Genomic DNA, 16686 nt, shown 5'->3' with positions numbered 1-16686 from the left:
GTTGTGAGACCCCTGAAATTACTCACAGGAAATCACTAACTAAACTTATAGATCCACTTTAGATCATTTATCTCCCTTCTGCCCCTTTCAATCATAATAGGAATTCCATTCCTTTTCGTATCAAAGATGTTTTTAGAATCTAAGAAATCTTACAAAGGGAACCAATCTCCCATTCGATGCCTTTAAGACACAGTAAAGAGTGAAGATTTCTGTAGACATACATTGAGAGTGGTAGATCACAAACACTGTGAAGAGAACACAATGAAATTAATTTGTTCACTAGAATAATAAAATACTGGTAGACCACCTCTCATTTGGACATGACATTTAACAGGTGTATAGAAAAAGCTGAAAAGTAAGCTGCCAAATAACATAACAGAATAACCCACCTGGCTGTGAGTCCTCGCAATTTTATGCTGACGTTGAATATATGAGAGGAAAAAATAGAAAATAATTTTTAAATTTCCCTCAAATAAGCATGAATAAATGGACTGTTTAGGGAAAACCTCAAACCAGAATAACAGTAACAGTTTAAAAATCCTAACAATACCCAGAGCAACGACAAAGGAACTTAAAGTTTCAGGTTTATTGAAGATATCACTTCGTCCTCACATTGAGCCTTCTGTGAATGAATAGCATTTGGTGTCCACATATGAAAATGCCTCTTTTTTTTTCCCCATCTGCTCCTTGCACACCAAAATAGTCATTTCCTGCAGGGGCACAAATCACATGGCTTCTAGAGCCAGCCTTCACATGCAGACTGCCTCCATGGCTGGAATTTGGGGCAAGCCTATAGAACATAACAAGGCTCAGCCACTGTGCCCTGTGGCTTTGGTGATTATCAGATCTCTATTCAAACAAACACAGAACAGCAACTTGGTCAGCAGAGTCCCTGATAGAATCAACTCCAAGATAGAATTCTGTCAGTTAGTTTATTCTAGCTAAAATTATAAAGTGTGTTATTCTCGTACCAATAAAAGGTGATATTATAGATTAACTTTCGAAAGTATAAATTTATTTAAATATAGCAGTAGATTTTGCTGTGAGTCAAATTATTAAGGTAATTATTCTTTCTTTTAATGTCTGAAATTATGCTCTCATCAGTGTTACCCAAATTGTGTTCTACTAAACAGATATTCTATAGGAGAAAGAAATAGTTTTCATGGTCACGTAAGTTTGAGATATATCTCCCCTGGGTTATTCACTCTCCTCATTGGAATATGAATTAACTCTAGGGAAGATTTTTTTTTTTTAATTTAAGGATTTCCTTGAACATCTGGAGACAGATGCTTGTTATTTGGAAAACTTGGCAATACAGGATGACTCACAGTAACAAAAAAAAAAATCATTTTCCTCAGATAAGTACATTCACTTCATTTTGTTAAAATTTTTTATTCCTCGGAGCACGTGGGTGGCTCAGTCGGTTAAGCATCTGGCTTCAGCTTAGGTCATGATCTCACAATTAATAGGATTGAGTCCCACCCCAGGCTCCGTGCTGACAGCTCAGAGCCTGGAGCCTGCTTCGGATTCTATATCTCCTTCTTTCTCTGCCTCTCCCCCACTTGCACTCTGTCTGTGTCACTCAAAAATAAATAAATTAAAAAAAAATTTTATTCCTCAATTTCAAAACATTAAGCTTGCATTTCCAAGATTTTTGTAATTTAGACAAAGAATTGTGATAATAGATTCAAGTTGAAGGCAACCATGCTAATCTGAAGCCAAACACAACTGGAAGAATGGAAGGGCTCTCAGCAAGGGCTCTGGAAGTGATCACCTCAGAGTGAGGACAGCTTCCCATTTCTTTACACAGAAGATGGAAGGACAGGTTATAACAAACCAATTCCAAATAACTTACAGAAAAATAGAAGCAAGTTAAAATGGTTGAAACTACTCTACGGCCTTGCTGCTAGTAACAGAATTATCATAATAATTTCTTTTACAAAACTTCCTATTTGCTCATTCAACTGTGGCTGATTGCAAACTGACTTGAGAGATAAAGGGAAAAGGATAAAATTTAGCTCAATAATGAATTGATCATCAAGCTCTTAGTAACTTAGTACTAATTCAATGGCCAAATGAATGTTCTCTGGTTTATATTCGGTTTATATTTGAAGGCCAAGTATTTTTAAAATAATATTCCTTCAAAGAAAGAAGTGAAAACTATTCATTTCTTTTTAAACTTTGAAAACAGGGGCACCTGCGTGGCTCAGTGGGTGGGGCAACCTACTTCAGCTCAGGTCACGATCTCACAGCTCCTGAGTTCAAGCCCCACATGGGGCTCTGTGCTGATAGCTCAGAGCCTGCAGCCTGCTTCCAATTCTGTGTCTCCCTCTCTCTCTGGCCCTCCCCTGCTGATGCTCTATCTCTTTCTCAAAAATAAATAAACGTTAACAAAAAAAATAATAAAACTTTGAAAACAAAGATGAATAATAGGTAGAATATCAAAAGAGAAATCAGGTTTTTTCCTTTAGATACTTTCAGAAATTGAAATTTCAGAAATTCAAAAAGTATACTATTTATTTCTTTTCTTTAAAATGAAATAGAAATAAATATGGAGAGGTTTGATGTAACTATTGTTTATTCTGAAAGAAAAATCGCTATGGAAAATTTATCATGAAGCTAAAAACACCCATGGTGACTTGTAAAAAGCCACTGTTTTTCAACTAAAGGAGCTTCATTACACTTACCTAAAATATGTCATTGTAGCAATGTGGATGGAACTGGAGAGTGTTATGCTGAGTGAAATAAGTCATACAGAGAAAGACAGATACCATATGTTTTCACTCTTATGTGGATCCTGAGAATCTTAACAGAAGACCGTGGGGGAGGGGAAGGGGAAAAAAATTAGAGAGGGAGGGAGGCAAACCATAAGAGACTCTTAAAAACTGAGAATAAACTGAGGGTTGATGGGGGTGGTCGGAAGGGGAAAGTGGGTGATGAGAATTATGGAGGGCACCTGTTGGGATGAGCACTGGGTGTTGTATGGAAACCAATTTGACAATAAATTTCATATTAAAATATATGTCATTGGAATCATTTGGTATTCCACTAAAATAATAAACTGAATAATTTACCTTTTACGTGTTTCATATGGGTCATGTATAAAGTTACAAAATGAATTTCATATTTTAAAATACCTATCTTCAAAACAAAATGTTAAAGTCACACAATACTCTAAAAACTAACACAGAATCAGTTTTATAGGAAATCAACATAATGCATTTAATTATAGGTGTTGTCGTTTTTTATCCTTTTTCTTTTCCCTTTAAATTCTACTTAATTTGACGACTTTAGAAATAATCAGCTATTAACATAGAATAGACCCATTGTGCAATAGAACCATTATGCTTTGCTTTAAGTGAACATTATTACAAACAATGATAACAGGGATATCCTATTAGAAATTCCCTGATTTTTTTTTTTTTTTACAAGTAAAATCAATCTGTGTATACTCTCAGGCCACTTATTCACATGATAATGTGGTTTGGATATTTTCCCATATCTGTGAAAAAAATCTATCTCATTTTAAATAAAAATGTTGTCATATAGTCTATTGTTTGTGGTGACTCATAATTGACAGATATTTAGATTGTTTCCAGATTTGTGTGTTTATGGTCTTTACAAATGTGTTGTGATGGTCATCCTAGTAAAGTACCTCTTTATGTTTTTGTTCATATTTTTATAGGGTTGAACTACTTTTTCTAAATTACATTCATTAATTTATAAATCCTTTACTAAAGATAAAATTAGTCCTTTCTTATATGCTTTTCCAATTACTTTTCCCCATGGTTGCCATTCATGTTTTGACTTTAGATTTTTGTTTTGACTGAATGATTTAACCTTTATGCTCTTAAATTGACCAGTCTCCCTTCATGATTTCCAAATTTTGCATCATGCTTAGAAGACTTTCATACAGCAATATTCTAGTGTTTTACTCCATGGCTTTTATGATTTCATCTTATGTTATAATGTTTGATTCATCTGCAGTTCAGTTAGTATGAGAAGTGAGGCCGAGATCTCACATTAGTTCTCCAAATGTCAACCCAATTTATTAAACATCACCATTCTCTCCATTTATTTGAATCCTACCTTTATCTTATCTTAAATATTCATGTATTTTCACGTCTACTTCCACACTTATCAGTCTATTCTTAAATCAGTAACACACTCTATTACTCTAGATTTATAAGTTATGTTAATATTGGGGGGTGGGGCGGCATCTGGGTGACTCAGTTATGCGTCCGACTCTTGGTTTCAGCTCAGGTCATGATCTCATGGTTCGTGAGTTTGAGCTCTGCGTTGAGCTCCATGCTAACAGTGCAGAGCCTGCTTAGGATTCTCTCTCTCCCTCTCTCTGCCCCTTCCCTGCATGTACTCTCTGCCTCTTTCTCAAAATAAATAAATAAACTTAAAAAATATCTTGATTAGGGCCAGTTTTCCCCATTACTCTTATTTACAATCTTTCATTTTAATCTATTTATTTTTCCAAATGAAATTTAGTACCACATTGCAAATTTTCTTAAAAACAATCTTTCTGGTATTTTGAAAGGAGTATGTTAAATGTACAGATTTAAGAAAAATATACATTTTTATACCATAGATTATTCTTGTCCAAAGCATGTCTTTTTCTTTGTTTAATACTTCCTTACTATCCTTAGAAAAGTTTTTTCCCTGTAAGTTCTACACATTGATTATTACTCCCAGACATTGCATGTTAAATGTTTTATTCCATTATGTTTTATTTTTAATGTTAATAGTATATTTTATTTAACCCAATAGGTTTAGATATAATGTAATTAATATCTAATTAATATCTAATTAATTATATTATATCTAATTAATATCTATTACATGATCTCTAATTAATTTAGATATTAATGCAATTAATATAACATATTATTAATATTATTAAAAATTGTTTTTCATATTAGGTGTTCAAAATCTAGCCTGTATTTTACACTTACAGCACATCCCAGTTTGAACCAACCACACTTGAAGTGCTCAAAAGCCATATATAGTTAGCAGTGATCGTATTGGATAGCATGATGAGGCAGACAATTCTTTATAGTTGAGCATGGAATGTTGCTTTGTAGACGTCTGAGGTCTGTCTGATTTTTCTCTCTTTGGAGGTGACGACATTTCTCTGAGGCCTGGATAATTATTTCTTCATTCTTGAAATTCATTGACATAACCGGGATATATACCAATGTAAAGAGTTCTATGCCTCATTTTCATGTTCATTCACTGTGCGGGTGTAGTTCTTCATTTCAGGGATATCTACTTATAATACATCTTTATAGTAACACTTTTCTTGTGCCACTGTTATGTAGAATATATTGAAACTATGTTTTCCTAAATTGATAGTTTTGTATATAGGAACTTTTTTGGTTATTTATTTTTAAGCTCCTATTTTACTACATTATTTTATAATGTTTTTTAGTTTTTTATTTTAGGGCGTATATCTATCGTTTGCAAAATAAAAATTTGGCCCAGACTTTCCAATATTTATATGTTTAATTTTATTTTTTTCTAATTTTACTGGCTGTACTTCCAGAAAGATAATAAATGATAACAATGTAAAAGAGCATCTTCCTGTTTCTTCTGACTGTAGCAGGAATATCTCAGTGTTTCAATATTAAGCATGATGCTTGCTTTTGAATTAAGAGATGTATTTATCTCATGCTAAGGAAGTTTCCATTTCCATTTTAAGAGTTTTTAAAGTTTTATATTAAAAAATAAATATTGCCTTAAAGCAACTGCATCTATTAAACTGGTCATACCATATTCTTCCATTTTTTTAATATGGTAAATTATATCACCAGTTTTCCAAATATTAAGGTGTCCTTCATACAGCTCTATTCTATTTGCCAATAATTTGTGTTGCTTTTTTGCTTTCATGGGTTACTGTAGTCTGTCTTTGTTTCTCCCTTTCTGTTATCATTAATCAGATTTTGATATCAGCTTAAACTTTCTTTTTTTTTTTATATGATATTAATTATTTCACAGCTTTGGAATTCTTTCAAAGTTCTAAAGTATTTGGAAGACTTCACCTGTAAAATCTGCTGAATGTGATGTTTATGGGGAATAATGAACACTTTTCTCAGTTTTCACCTTGAACTTTTGGATCATTTAGTTTGTCTACATCTTTTTGAGTAAATTCTGATAATTTATGAATTCTCTTATTAGAAAAAAATTCATTTTTGTCCAGGTTTTCAAATAGAATTAGAGAATATTGTAAGATACCTTTAATTAGATTTCTCCTATATGTGCAGTTGTTTATTTCCTCACTTTCATCTAAAATTAATTTGTTTTATCTGTTTCATTTTAAGAACCAGCCTTCAAACTTATTTCTAGGTTCTGTTTTGCTATGTATAAACTTCCGCTTTCATTTTGTTAAATCATTCCTACTATTTTCTTTAGTTCCTACTTGTTAATCTTTGTCAGAAACTTGATTTGAATAATTAATGTACTTGTTAATCTTTCTTATGTAAGAGTTTAAGACTATGGTAACTGTGCTGTATATAACTGTGAATATATTGCATAGGTTCTAAAGCTTATTGCTTTCATTTTCATTATTTTACAAACATTGCAGAATCAAGGTTTCAATTTTCTCTTTGACCAATGAATTATTTAAACACAGAAATCCCATGAATTGTTATCAAAACATTTGTTACATTTTGTTGGTTTGATTTTATACTTCAAGATTGTTGTACTGGAGTTTTAAATATCTCAAATACCCAAACCAACCTCTTTTTAAACCATTACTGAATTTCAGATAACATTCACATATTTTGGAAGTATAAAATTTCTCTCCTATAAAATGAAAATTATAATACTTACCTCATTGGTATTCTCTGTAGACCTTATTTAAAACTGAAGCCCCACAGATAGTGGTTCATATCCACCTATTGTGCTTAATTTTTCTCTAAAGCATTTTTTGCCACCTAAAAATTCAACGTATATTTTATTTATATGTTTACTTACATTTGTGTCTCTCCCAACTATAATATAAGCTGTACTGAATTTAAGAACAGACTCACAGATTCATGCTTCCTGCTTAAAGTTAGTATTATTTGTCAGATGTCTCACAATGTTGGTATTAAAATTGTGTTAGTTATATAGCTTAATTCAAGATTTGGAATCTTTGAAATTTGAGTACACAAAGAAGATAATCAATATGTGTGTGTGTGTGTGTGTGTGTGTGTGTGTGTGTGTGTGTAGTGAATAAACTTTAAGTGAAAAATCAGAAAGAAACATTTTGTGGAAGCATAGTGTGGTGCTCCCCCACTTAGATATAAAAACTGTTAGTACACAACCTGACCTATAGCTGTTCATCTCACACAGGTGAAGAACAGTTACTCAATTTATGCTGGTTTCCTTTTTGTCAGTCAAAGGAACTAAATTGGCCTCAAGAGGGTATTATCTCTTAAGCAGTTTTATATTTATGTATTCATTATAGAACCCAAAAGGCAATAAACATATTGTTTTCAAAAAGACAATTTCTCTGACTAGTCAAGTTTTATTTTGACCTTGAGCAAAACTCTTACAGAGCCTCAAAATACATGCATAAATTCATCACTGAACCAATCAGATTAACCAGATCAAGATCTATAACTTGGTCATTTTACTTAAGAAAATGGAAAGTAAATGAGATGACTAAGGTTACAATGAATAAAATAAGAATAGCTACACATATTTATTGAGAATTTCCTTCCAATTATTATCAAAGTTGTTGTGTATGTCAACTGAAGCCAAATTTCTCTATTAAAGAGAAATGTGCTAGATTCATTTGATTTGAAGTAGTACAATCTTCCAGTAAAATTAATGTGTTTATAAACATTCTGAATTCAAATACATAAAGATCTGAATGATGCTGATCATCTACTCAGACGGGTTTTAAGCAGAGGCTTCTTTCTTTCTTTCTTTCTCTCTTTCATTCTTTCTTTCTTTCTTTCTTTCTTTTAAAATTTACATCCAAATTAGTTAGCATATAGGGCAACAATGATTTCAGGAGTAGATTCCTTAGGCCCCTTACCCATTTAGCTCATCCCCCCTCCCACAACCCCTCCAGTAACCCTCGGTTTGTTCTCCATATTTATGAGTCTCTTCTGTTTTGTCCCCCTCCCTGTTTTTATATTATTTTTGTTTCCCTTCCATTATGTTCATCTGTTTTGTCTCTTAAGTCCTCATATGAGTGAAGTCATATGATTTTTGTCTTTCTATGACTGACTAATTTCGCTTAGCATAATACCCTACAGTTCCATCCACGTAGTTGCAAATGGAAAGATTTCATTCTTTTTGATTGCCGAGTAATACTCCATTGTATATATATACCACTTTTCTTTATCCATTCATCCATCCATGGATATTTGGGCTCTTTCCATACTTTGGATATTGTTGATAGTGCTGCCATAAACATGGGGGTGCATGTGTCCCTTTGAAATAGCACGCCTGTATCCCATGGATAAATGCCTAGTAGTGCAATTGCTGGGTCATAGGGTAGTTCTATTTTTACTTTTTTGAGAAACCTCCATACTGTTTTCCAGACTGGCTGCACCAGTCTGCATTGCCACCAATGATGCAAAAGAGATCCACTTTCTCCACATCCTCGCCAACATCTGTTGTTGCTTGAGTTGTTAATGTTAGCCATTCTGACAGGTATGGGGCGGTATCTCATTGTGGTTTTGATTTGTATTTCCCTGATGATGAGTGAGATTGAGCATTGTTTCATGTGTCAGTTGGCGATCTGGATGGGTTCTTTGGACAAGTGTCTATTCATGTCTTTTGCCCATTTCTTCACTGGATTATTTGTTTTTTGGGTGTTGAGTTTGATAAGTTGTTTATAGATTTTGGATACTAACCCCTTCTCTGATATGTCATTTGCAAATATCTTCTCCCAGTCTGTCAGTTGCCTTTTACTTTTGCTGATTGTTTCCCTTGCTGTGCAGAAGCTTTTCATTTTGATGAGGTCCCAGAGTTCATTATTGCTTTTGTTTCCCTTGCCTCTGGAGACGTGCTGAGTAAGAAGTTCTTGTGGGCAAGATCAAAGAGGTTTTTGCCTGCTTTCTCCTCAAGGATTTTGATGGCTTCCTGTCTTACATTGAGGTCTTTCATCCATTTTGAGTTTATTTTTGTGTATGCTGTAAGAAAGTGGTCCAGTTTCATTCTTCTGCATGTCGCTGTCCAGTTTTCCCAGCACCACTTGCTGAAAAAACTGTCTTTATTCCATTGGATATTTTTTCCTGCTTTGTCAAAGATTAGTTGGCCATACCTGTGTGGGTACATTTCTGGGTTCTTTATTCTGTTCTATTCATCTGAGTGTCTGGTTTTATGCCAGTACCATACTGTCTTGATGGTTACAGCTTTCTGGTATAGCTTGAAGTCTGGGATTGTGATGCCTCCTGCTTCGGTTTCCTTTCTCAAGATTGCTTTGGCTATTCAGGGTCTTTTCTGGTTCCATACAAACTTTAGGGTTCTTTATTCTAGCTCTGTGAAGAATACTGGTGTTATTTTGATAGGGATTGCATTGAATATGTAGATTGCTTTGGGTAGTATCGACATTTTAACAATATTTGTTCTTCCTATCCAGGAACATGGAATCTGTTTCCATTTTTTTGTGTCTTCTTCAATTTGTTTCATAAGCTTTCTATAGTTTTCAGTGTATAGGTTTTTCACCTCTTTGGTTAGATTTATTTCCAGTATTGTATGGTTTTTGGTGCAACTGCAAATGGGATCGATTCCTTGATTTCTCTTTCTGTCACTTCATTGTTGGTGTATAAGAATCCAGCCGATGTCTGTGCGTTGATTTTACATCCTGCAACTTTGCTGAATTCATGAATCAATTCTAGCAGGTTTTGGTGGAATCTTTTGGGTTTTCCAAATAGAGTATCATGTCATCTGCAAAGAGTGAAAGTTGACCTCCTCCTGGCCAATTTGGATGCCTTTTATTTCTTTGTGTTGTCTGATTGCAGAGGCTAAGTCTTCCAATACTATGTTGAATAACAGTGGTGAGAGTGGACATCCCTGTCTTGTTCCTGACCTTAGGGGGAAAGCTGTCAGCTTTTCCCCATTGAGGATGATATTAGCATTGGATCGTTCATATATGGCCTTTATGATCTCGAGGTAGGCTCCTTCTATCCCTACTTTCTTGAGGGTTTTTATCAAGAAAGGATGCTGTATTTTGTCAAGTGCTTTCTCTGCATCTATTGAGAGGATCATATGGTTCTTGTCCTTTCTTTTATTGCTGTGATGAATCACGTTAATTGTTTTATGGATATTGAACCCCCCTGCATCCCAGGTATAAATCCCACGTTGTCGTGGTGAATAATTTTCTTAATGTATTGTTGGATCCGGTTGGCTAATATCTTGTTGAGGATTTTTGCATCCATGTTCATCAGGGAAATTGCTCTATAGTTCTCCTTTTTAATGGGGTCTCTATCTGGTTTTGCAATCAAGGTAATGCTGGCTTCATAGAAAGAGTTTGGAAGTGTTCCTTCCATTTCTATTCTTTGCAATACCTTTAAGAGAATAGATGTTAAGTCTTCTTAAATGTTTGGTAGAATTCCCCCTGGAAAGCCATCTGGCCCTGGACTCTTGTTTTTTGGGAGATTTTTGATTATTAATTTGATCTCCTTACTGGTTATGGGTCTGTTCAAATTTTCTATTTCTTCCTGTTTCAGTTTTGGTAGTGTATATGTTTCTAGGAATTTGTCTATTTCTTCCAGATTGCCCATTTTATTGGCATATAATTGCTCATAATACTCTCTTATTATTGTTTTTATTTCTGCTGTGTTGGTTGTGATCTCTCCTCTTTCATTCTTGACTTTATTTATTTGGGTCCTTTCCTTTTTTCTTTTGATCAAACTGGCTAGTGATTTATCAATTTTGTTAATGCTTTCAGAGAACCAGCTTCTGGTCTCATTGATCTGTTCTACTGTTTTTTTGGTTTCGATAGCATTAATTTCTGTTCTAATCTTTGTTATTTCCTCTCTTCTGCTGGTTTGGGGTTTTATTTGCTGTTCTTTTTCCAGCTCCTTAAGGTGTAAGGTTAGGTTGTGTATCTGAGATCTTTCTTCCTTCTTTAGGAAGGCCTGGATTACTATATACTTTCCTCTTATGACTGCCTTTGCTGCGTCCCAGGGGTTTTCGGTTGTGGTGTTATCATTTTCATCAGCTTCCATGTACTTCTTAATTTCCTCTTTAACTTCTTGGTTAGCCCATTCATTCTTTAGTAGGATGTTCTTCATTCTCCAAGTATTTGTCACCTTTCCAAATTTTTTCTTGTGGTTGATTTCGAGTTTCATAGCGTTGTGGCCTGAAAATATGCACGGTATGATCTTGATCTTTTTGTACTTACTTAGGGCTGATTTGTGTGCCAGCATATGGTCTATTCTGGAGAACGTTCCATGTGCACTGGAGAAGAATGTATATTCTGCTGCTTTAGGATGAAATGTTCTGAATATATCTGTTAAGTCCATCTGGTCCAGTGTGTCATTTAAAGCCATTGTTTCCTGGCTGACTTTTTGATTAGATGATGTCCATTGCTGTGAGTGGGGTGTTGAAATCTCCTACTATTATGGTATGACTATCGATGAGTTTCTTTATGTTTGGGATTAATTGACTTATATATTTGGGTGCCCTCACATTTGGTGCATAAATGATTACAATTGTTAGGGCTTCTTGGTGGATAGACCCCTTGACTTTGATGTAATGCCCTCCTGCATCTCTTGATACAGTCTTTATTGTGAAGTCTAAATTGTCTGGTGGAAGTATGGCTATTCCTACTTTCTTTTGTTGACCATTAGCATGATAGGTGGTTTTCCATCCCCTTATTTTCAATCTAAAGGTGTCTTTAGATCTAAAGTGGGTCTCTTGTAAACAGCATATAGATGGATCTTGTTCTCTTACCCATTCTGTTACCTATGTCTTTTGATTAGAGCATTGAGTCTGTTGAGTGAGTCTGTTTAGAGTGAGTACTGAAAGGTATGAATTTATGGCCATTATGATGCTTGTTGAGTTGGAGTTTCTGGTGGTGTTCTCTGGTCCTTTCTAATCTTTGTTGCTTTTGGTATTTCTTTCTTTCTTTCTTCCTTCCTTTCCCTCTTCTTTCTTTCTTTCTTTCTTTCTTTCTTTCTTTCTTTCTCTTTTTCTTCCTTTCTTTTTTTTCCTTCCTTCCTTCCTTCCTTCCTTCCTTCCTTCCTTCCTTCCTTCCTTCCTTCATCTTTTCTCCTCTCAGAGAGTCCCCCATAAAATTTCTTGCAGGGCTGGTTTAGTGGTGACAAACTCCTCTAATTTTTGTCTGGGAAACTTTTTATCTCTCCTATTTTGCATAACAGCCTTACTGGATAAAGAATTCTTGGCTGCATATTTTTCTGATTCAGCACACTGAATATATCCTGCCACTCCTTTCTGGCCTGCCAAGTTTCTGTGGAGAGGTCTGCTGTGAATCTGATCCATCTTCCCTTGTAGGTTAGGGACTTTCTTCCATTGCTGCTTTCATGATTCTCTCCTTGCCTGAGTATTTTGTGAATTTGACTATGATATGCATGTTGATGGTCAGTTTTTGTTGAATCTCATGGGGTCCTCTGTGCTTCCTGGATTTGGATGTCTGTGTCTTTCTCCAGGTTAGGAAAGTTTTCTGCTATGATTTGCTCATATAACCCTTCTGCTCCTATTTCCCTCTCTTCCTCTTCTGGGACCCCTATGATTCTGATGTTGTTCCTTTTTAATGAGTCACTGATTTCTCCTATTCTTAAATCATGCTCTTTTGCCTTAATCTCCCTCTTTTTTTCTGCTCCGTTATTCTGTATAAGTTTGCCCTCTATATCGCTGCTTCTCTGTTCTGCCTCATCCATCCTTGCCGCCACTGCATCCATCCATGATTGCAGCTCAGTTATAGCATTTTTAATTTCATTCTGACTAGTTTTTACTTCTTTTACCTCTGCAGAAAGGGATTCTAATCTATTTTCGACTCTGCTAGTATTCTTATTATCGTGATTCTAAATTCTGGTTCAGACATCTTGCTTGTATCTGTGTTGGTTAAATCCCTGGCTGTCATTTCTTCATACTCTTCCTTTTGGGGTGAATTCCTTAATTTTGTCATTTTGAAGGGAGAAAAGGAATTAATGAGGTAGAAAAATTCAAATTAAAAAAATTAAAATCAAAAAATATTAAAATTAAAAATTAAAAACACACATACACAAAAATCGAATAGATGATGCTAGATCCTAGGTGTGTTTTGGTCTGGCTGTTGAAAGTGGTTTGAGAGATTAGAGAAAAAAAAAGGGTGTGGGGGAAGAAAAAAAAGGAATTCATTTGAGAATTTGAAAAACTGAATACACTGAAGTAGACTACAATGAGATGATGGGAGTATAATAGAACTTGAAACAATTTACACAAAAGTAAAGAATATAGTAGAAAAGAAAGTAAATAAAAATATTTTTAATAAAAATGAAAAATAAAAATGATTTTTTTCTCTTTCTGTATTCAAGAAAAAGAAAAGAGAAAAAAAGGAAATCATTTGAAAATTTGAAAAAGTGACTACACTGTATGAGACTAAAATAAAATGATGGAAGTAAAATAGAATTTGAAAAAATTTACACAAAAGTGAAAAATATATTAAAAAATTAAACAATATTTTTAATAAAAATTGAAAATAAAAATGAATTTTTTCTCTTTCTGTATTGAAGAAAAAGAAGAGAAGTGAAAAAGAGAAAAAAAAGAAAGTAAATTGAATAGATGGGTGCTAACAGATTGAAATAGGACTGAAATTGCTTTGTTTTCCCCTAGAAGTCAGACTATAAATCGCTTTATAGGTCATAAACTAAGCAGGTGGTTAGACTTGTGTTCTTGAAGAGGGAGGTTGGCCCAGTTGGGCGGGGCTCAGTGTAACGGCTCCATTCTCCACTAGAAGGCTCTGTTAGCCTACGGGGGTGGATTGTTGTGGCGCTTGTAGATGCATATGCGCATGTGCTGGAGCAGTGAAAATCATCACCCAGCTACCCAGTCTCTAGTATCGGAACTCTGTTCTCCCCGATCAGCAATCACGCACCTGTCCTCTGTTCAGCTTTTGTCCACTTTTTCACTGTCCATGACCAAGTCCCATGCAGTACCTCCCTCCCGAGTTTTGTGTCAGATGCGGCTCTTTTCCCCGGCCCCTTACTTCTGGAGGACTGCGGCTTTTACCTGTTCCACCCCTCTGCGGAGGGTCTCGCCAAGCAATGGCTGAGTGTTGGCTGCACCCAGGAATGCTTGCTGGACCCTGATGCTGGTGGTGCCCCAAGACTGTGGCCAGGTGCCAGCCCACCCCAGAAAAAGTTCGTGATATAGTGTAGCAGCAGCTTTTTAGGGATTATGGAAAATCACCACACACATCTGGCACCAGGCTTTAACCCCAATGACCTTGTTCCAGCACCAGCAAATGCGACTGTTCTCAGGTAGCTGGGACCAGGTGGCTTCAACAGTCTCAACCAAATGTCCTTTCAGCAGTGGAACCACTTTTCCCCCTGTGGCCCAAGAACCTCCCAGACCCCACTCTGCTCTGGGGGATTCACCCTTCCCACCAGAGCACTGTGAGATATCGAGCTGTGGAGTTGCAAACTTCATACTCCCCTTGTTTACAGTCTTAATGGAATTTAAACCCTCTCCTTTCTCCCTTTTTAGTTTACTCCCTGCAGCTGTTTCCAATTTTCCATTTTCTCTCCAACTGCTTTTGGGTGGGAGGGGTGCTTTTCCTGTATTCTCCCCCCCCACCCCCATCTCCATCCTCTCTCTTCCCGCAAAACACCTCCCTGCCTACCGCAGCTTCTCGCTCCCCAAGTTCACCTCTCCATGCCATGTACCTGCTGAATTCTGTGGTTCAGTTTGTGTAGATTGTTGTGTTAATCCCCCAATCAGTTTTCTAGGTGTGCAGGATGGTTTAGTGTTGGTCTCATTGTATTTCATGGACGCAAGACACAAAAAACTTTCATGCTGTTCCGCCATCTTGGCTCCTCCCTAAGCAGAGGTTTCTTGATCCAGGCTCTCAATTCTATCAGATTCTCAGAAGGTGGTCAGATTCTGTGGAGTTGATTTAAACCAACCAAACTATTCACTTTAGATAGGACTTAACTATCTCAAAAACACAAAGACTGCAAACCAAAAACATTCATGCTCTTCAGTGACACCATGTTTCTTCTGGGTTCAAGAGACTGATTCTTTCAGCATCCATATTCAGTAAAACCTTGAGTTACAAGTAACTTGTTCTGCAAGATGAGCAAACATTTCTAATAAATTTTAACTTGATAAATGAGCGACATCTTGCAATATGAGTAGTACATGACGGTGAACATCACATGATCACAACTAAGCCAATGGTTCTTCTCTTTCTCTCTGAGGGATTGTGGGTGATCTCCCATGCTCGGATGCTTGGTCTCAGGCCACAGTGTTTGGCAGAAATCAGTGATTTTTCAGAACATTGGAAGGTGCCCACAACTAGCAACTAGCACTAGTGTATTTTTTTGTCACTTCAGAGCACCTACGAACAGTCCTTTGCTTTCCCATGCAAGAGTAAGCTTAAGAATGCTTTGCTTCATTCTAGGTCAGGCTACCTGGAGAAATAGACCCTTTCCTCTGCTTCCTTATTGCCAGTTACATTAAACACATTATATGACAAGAGTTTATTAATATTGTACTGTAGTCCACATCTGTGCGAGTGTATACAAAGACTTCATGCAGAAAAAGATTCCATTGAGCCAATACATAGCAGTGATATCACCATTAGTGATAGTGAAAGTCATCCAACACAATAATTCTCCTCTCTCTTGTCTCCTTCACACTATCCATGCAGGTTTTCAAAGGTAAGTACAGGTTAAGTTGTTTTTGTTTACATTTTGTATTTTCTTTATTACTTTGTATTATATTACAGTTTTGTAATCATTTTTATGTATTTATTTTTTAATTTTTTTAATGTTTATTTATTTTTGAGACAGAGAGAGACAGAACATGAACAGGGGAGGGTCAGAGAGAGAGGGAGACACAGAATCCAAAACAGGCTCCAGGCTCTGAGCTGTCAGCACAGAGCCTGACGCGGGGCTCGAACTCACGGACTGTGAGATCATGACCTGAGCCAAAGTTGGACACCCAACCGACTGAGCCACCCAGGCACCCCTGTAATCATTTTTATATGAATATATTGGGGTTGTGGAATGAATCACTGAGTTTCCATTATTTGTAATGGGGAAATTTGTTTTTATATACAAGGGTTTGAGATTATAAGCATGTTTCTGGAATGAATTATACTCACAAACCAAGGTTTTACTGTACGTGTTTTACCTTTATTACTCATTTATTGTCGATTAAATTGAGAAGCATCATGTTTTCTAACTGGATTTAGGAAATATCTCAGGAGTACTCATTAACAAAATATTTCATAAAATGATATACTCTAAATTTACTCCCTCATTCATTTCTGTATTTTCTTATTCATTCATTTATTGAACATGAAATGTCTGCTACACGACAGAACTTGTGCCAGGCACTGATGAAATAGCAGTCAAATAAAACCTCTGTTTTAAGAAGGTCACAGTCTGGAGGGGAAGACAGACATATAAAAAGATAAGTTACAATATGGTGTGACAAATACTTTGACAGGGTGCTACAGAGCATATTGTAGCTGTCTAATCATGTTTGTATTCATTTCACTTGTTT

General features: G+C 35.7%; 1 long non-coding RNA gene across 4 annotated transcripts in view; it reads right to left on the bottom strand.

Annotated features, from left to right (window-relative positions):
• Positions 1-15966: 15966 nt before the first annotated feature.
• LOC128311198 (uncharacterized) overlaps positions 15967-16686 on the bottom strand; it is a 37048-nt gene continuing 36328 nt past the window's right edge. For all 4 annotated transcript variants that reach the window (XR_008289323.1, XR_008289324.1, XR_008289322.1 and 1 more), the window contains one exon: positions 15967-16565. This is a non-coding gene — a long non-coding RNA (uncharacterized LOC128311198). The remainder of the gene's footprint in view (positions 16566-16686) is intronic.

Source organism: Acinonyx jubatus, chromosome A3 (genome assembly GCF_027475565.1).
Source record: "Acinonyx jubatus isolate Ajub_Pintada_27869175 chromosome A3, VMU_Ajub_asm_v1.0, whole genome shotgun sequence".
NCBI classification, from domain to species: domain Eukaryota; kingdom Metazoa; phylum Chordata; class Mammalia; order Carnivora; family Felidae; genus Acinonyx; species Acinonyx jubatus.
This window is presented reverse-complemented; position numbering and strand designations above follow the sequence as displayed.